Raw genomic sequence first — 5,686 nt, forward strand, 5'->3', positions numbered from 1 at the left:
TTACACTAATGAAGCTCTTTATTTATTTCTTTAGACTCCACATTAATTAAATCAAGCACAATTACATGAGCAAGTAGGTGTGGATCCAAGGTTGCCTCAATAACCTCAAAACCTACAGCTAAATATTTAATTGAATTTTTTTTAAAATTAAAAAATTGAGACATCTTTTATTGAAATTAAGGTAGAAAGAGAAAATTAAGAAAGAAGAATTCATAGGTGGATACTATAAATTGAAAAAAAAATTGGTTTTAGGTATAGAAAAAAATAGTTGGACATCATTAAATACATATTATAATTAGTTGATTGAGAATAGGTGAAATAGTTGAGAATTAAGAGCACTGTGAAAATTAGAAAGTAATAAAACATTAAGATTTATTATGCATATAATTAAAAAAATGAGAGAATATGTCATTTTATTAATTATCTTAATTTTTACATATTTTTAATGAAAAATGATACAAATAGTTGAAAATTCATTGAGACGTGGGAAGTAAAAGAAAATAGATATTTATTAATTATGAGAAGATATGTAAATATTTTATTAATTATATTAATTTTTATTTAATTTTAATATAATTAAGTATATTAGTATAAAATTACAGAACTTATGAAAATTTAGAGCCTAAAGCAGGGCTTGGCTGACTTTACCCTAGAGCCGGCCCTATGTGGATCTATGATATCTTGATGATACACAGGAGGCTTGAGGATCCATTTGTCCTTCCCATTACCAATCTGCCTCCCATTTCCAACCATCCTCTGTTCGCATTGACCCAAGCCATGATAGCATCTCTTCCTTCATGTATACTTCTCCATGTTAGCGAATGCTACATCTACATATAGCATAGAGCAGTTCAAAAAAGTTGTGTGGATTTTAGAATCTTGTAACAAACAAGCTCGAACCATGTAATAACCTCCTGCAAACTAAATTAAATGTGCATTAAAATCCCAAAACCCCAACCCCTTGATTGTTTGGTGGGGGAACCTTGCCAAATGCCAAGGAAGAATATGTAACATCTCCAAATTTATCATGCTTCTAAGAATTTAAAATATACCATTTCCGAAGTTGCACTTGATATTCATACGCGGACAATGGTCTGAATCCAAAAGCTGCAAGAGAAACATAATTGCTTTGTACATAAATAATTCAAACGTCAAAAGGCGAGGATAGATTTAATCCCTTACTCGGGCTGATGTTTCTTAGGAACCCTTCAGCATATCATGAACTGCCTTTTGACATGACAAATGAAAGCAACAATAAACATTGTTTAAGTGATTGACAAGCCTAATACGCAGACCTGACCTTATTCAACAAACAGACCTACCTTTTGACATGATAAATGAGAACGACTCTACATATTTAAGTGATTGACAGAGATGCATTTAAAACGATGGAACATCATTTATTAACAATCTCTGTGTAATATAATACCAAAGGTCACACCTTGAATTGGTGTAGCGCAGATGGCAGCAGCTTGCTGCATTGTGACGCAGTCCCCATAGTCCTTTGATCCGAGTGTTTTTGTTTGATAATTTCTTTCACTGTGATTTCGCGGTAGACCGGAGGGTTTTCTTCTGACAGCAATTCCTTAATTGGTCCGTACAGTCTAGGGCTATTCTCGGGATGATGATGACTTGTAAATATGCATGCAACTGAAACTCTTGGCCCTTCTTTTTTCGCCAGCACCCTGTGATAAGCGCTCATGAACTTGTCGTTCGAGATTAGCTGTGCAAAAAGAAGAAGAACAACACTCTGCTTTATTTAATTGCGAACTCTAATGCATGTATCCCAGTTATATACTCAGTTTTCCACCTGTGTTTTAATTGAGGTTCAATTTCCAAGGAGGAACAAAGCACAAGCATTGCGGGAATCTTGGGGTTGGAAGAAAGCTGAAAATTAAGAGTATGAACGGTAAACTTGAGCTCAAAATTTCAAAGGAGTTTCATGGACGGGGCAGATTAAGTGAGAAGCATGGTGTTCTAATGATTCTCATTCGTAAGATCCAAGAGAAAAGCAAGATAAGAAAGATATTAATGCTGAATTCATCCAATTTCTAAATGATATGATGAGTGTGGAACGTTTCCTTCTGAACATTTATTAAGTGATTGTTTTTGAGCTATATAACATCGTGATTTGGTCAACTTGTTAATAGTGCAACAATTTTGAATTAATTTTTGTTAATGTGTCGTACAGATTATTGTAATATATTCACCATTATAACATCGAGCGTGCCTTTACATTGGGAACATCAATTGTATAACCCACAGATTTTATCGATCCCCTTTTTTAATTAATCAATTTTCTATTATAAATTATCTGTTATAGAAAATTGAACACAGTTATATCATAACTTGGTGGTTACTTTGTGCTTAAATTCATGCATTTGGGTTCCTTTCTGAAATTGCACAAAGGAACCACTCGTGTTAATACAACACCTTCCATTTGAGGATTCCAAACGGAACACTCTTATTCTGTTTAAATAATGATAAATTTTGGTCCAAATTTCATGCTTTGATATTAAAATTGCACCAAGAAAGTTGGATGATACCAGGGTGCTAGTCCATAATTCACCCCAAAAGTTGAATTTAGTGTTGTTTTTGGTGAGTCTAAGTTCAATTACTGTAATGCAAGTTAATTTGTTTTCTTCTCAAGGTAAGTTGCAAGTAAATAACTTTAATCATTGAGAAGGACAAGGGGAGAAATTGTAGATTTACCTGTATTAGGTCCCCAATGTTTACCACTACAGCTCCGGGGACAGGCGTGACATCAACCATTGGTTATCATGGAGGACTTGGAGGCCACCAATTTGGTCTTGTAAAAGAATCGTAATGAAACCACTATGAGCATGTGTTGTTCCGCCCATAGTCGGCTGCGGCTCTGGGCAGGCTGGGTAGTAATGGGAGGGAGCAAAGATGTCATCGGCACAACCCATATTGTTGAGCTGACTGGGTTTCAACCCCTGCGCTTCCGAGAGCAATTCATATATCGTTTTTCCAAGCTTCATTATTTCATCTCTGTATTTGATCATTATGTCTCTGTGAATAACGCAAAAGAAGATATAAACAATACACCACAGATGACATGTTGGTTAAAATGTTGTTGATTCGTTAACAAAGTGAGAGCCATGCAAGACTGCACTTTCATGAAGAATTAACAAACTCAGCAATTTAATCATTAGTTAGATTAAAATGTGAATAGTCAGTGGATTAAGGAAATCTAACTGTCAATACTGTAATAAAATTCTAGTGTAAATGTAATATGGTACTACACTTGCAGGTTGATTATGTTAAACAATTTCGTTTCACCATCTTCTTGTTTCTCCATTGCACTTATTAATTGTAAATAAAAGTGTTGTCATCATTAAGTATAGGCATGCTTAACTCTGGTGAATATCACGTGGAGTGTACATACCTGCATGTTGTTGGCAATTCTTCAGGTTTGGGAGGACGATCGAGCCCTGTAATGAAAGTCAAGGTATCCCTCCAACAAGCTGCTGGTGCCTTGAGGAAGTTAAAATTGGAATTATACAACACATTTTTCGTGTTGTAATCGCGGGTATAGTCCTTTCTTCACCTCCAAGTCTTGTTCATGAAAGCTACGAATCCCATTGATCATTTTGTTTAGAATGCTTGCTGGAATTCCATGATTGACCAGCTGAAAGAAACCCCATTTCCCACAAGCATTCCTAACTTGATCAATCATCTTGGTACGTAAACTTGCATCTTTATCGATGCCATCGAAATCAACAAGCGGTATTTCAATGCTAGAGTTGGTGCAAACGGGGAAATCCGGCAGGCCATTTTCTTGTGCTTGAACATTGGGGGGATCGATGACACCCCGGCATCTACAAGTCCTTTTACGCCAGCTCTTGAATCGTCAAAAGCCTTCACTTCCTTTTTCCTGTCATAGTTGGACTCCAAATCGTCTGCCTGAATGTCAACAGGTACTGTGACCACCATTTCTCTTTTGAAGAGTGATTCAGGAAGCTCTGGAACAATGAAAAACTGTATGGAATGTGGGAAAGATACACAGTCAAGAATGGCTCTTTAAAGGTTTTATATAGTCGCATTTTGAGAGAAATAAATCAAGAAAATGGTATATTTAAATTTGAAAAGTATTTATTTATTTAAAATAGAAAAAATAATTAAATAATTAAATTAATTCTTCTTTTAACTTAAAAATGAATTCAACCTAGATAATCTATACCCATAATTTGATTTTAACTTAAAAATATCAGTTGGGTATCGGGATATGTTATATATTTTTAAGTATTTATTTTATTAAAAGATGATTTGTTATTTTTATTTATATAATATTTTTATTAACTAATGAATAAAGTCCATTGAATAAGATATGCTTTTTATTAAAAACTATTATAAAGTGTTATAATTGTGAGATCTTTATTGTATTAAAAAATTAATCTTCAATGTTTATAGTCAATGTTTTATCGAGATGTATGAGACATTAGAAGAGTTGATAGATTGGGACATAAGTTTTAAAAATACATACATAGATTGATTTTGGATATTAGCAAGGGCGACCTCTTAAAAGATTTTAGTTGTTATCTAGGGTTTTGTGTAGTTAATATACTAATGAAGTTTCTAATTGTTTTTTCAATTCTATGAAAAATGGGGTCAATGACTCAAGGGATTTATCTAAAATTGCAAATTGTGTGGATGAGCGAAAGTGCAAATTTTATGGGATGAAAAGTCATGATTATCATGTTTGCATACAGTGTTTGCTCCCAATAGCATTTCGTGATATGGTTCCTCACTCTATTTGGAGTGCAATTGTTGAGATCTCACATTTTTTTCATTATATCTCTGCAACCAACTAAGTTTTGATCATATCAATGCACAGGCAGGAAAAATCATGGGAACCATATGCCAATTGTAGAAGATTTTTCCCCCTGGGTTTTCTGACTTAATGAAAGATTCGTTAATCCATTTGGCATACGAAGCTAGGGTGGGAGGACCAGTCCATTATTGATGGATGTATCCTTATGAAAGGTATGGGGAGCCATGCATGTAATTTACTTATTATTTTAGGTTTACTATGAGAATCTAACAATCACATTGATCTTCAAGTTTTTGCATCATTTTCAAAAAAAATCATAATTGAGCATTTGTGGAAAGATCCATTTGTGAAGCATATCTCATCAACGACTCCTAAGGTGTTACAACCCTATATAGAGGTCACACCAATCCACTAACAGACCTTATAACCCTCATCTTTTCGATAATGACCAAGTAAAGTGTATACTGAGATAACTTAGTAAATCAGATGCTATGCTCAGGAACTGTCATGCTCGAGGTTTGTACCAACATCTTGAACTCATGCGTTCTAGCTTATTTCACATTGACGAGTAAGAAACAATTTAAAAGGGCTACATTAAACTCCTTCCAAGTAATCGATGTAGAGCCTGGCGCTTTGCCTCTACATAGCTAATCATATGACTAGTGGGCTACCTTACTTAGACTAGATGCAGCTAACTCTACCATCCAAGTATCGATGCAGCTTAAAGCATTGCATATCTCTTTTATATTATGCAAGTACTCCTAAGGTTTCAACTTCATGAACTCTGACAGTTGAACTTCTACCGCAACACTACTACTATGGGTTATATTGACTTTATGACCTTAGCAATGCTTCAACAATAGAACGATCATTGGCCTCATCATCTTTGAT

At 34.5% G+C, this 5,686-nt stretch overlaps 1 pseudogene; it reads right to left on the reverse strand.

Annotated features, from left to right (window-relative positions):
* Positions 1–1,435: 1,435 nt before the first annotated feature.
* LOC110427605 (1-aminocyclopropane-1-carboxylate oxidase homolog 1 pseudogene) lies at positions 1,436–3,957 on the reverse strand (annotated as a pseudogene).
* Between the last annotated feature and the right edge of the window lie 1,729 nt (positions 3,958–5,686).

This window comes from Theobroma umbraticum, unplaced genomic scaffold, assembly GCF_002168275.2.
Source record: "Theobroma umbraticum cultivar Fairchild unplaced genomic scaffold, ASM216827v3 scaffold_106.0, whole genome shotgun sequence".
Classification (NCBI taxonomy): domain Eukaryota; kingdom Viridiplantae; phylum Streptophyta; class Magnoliopsida; order Malvales; family Malvaceae; genus Theobroma; species Theobroma umbraticum.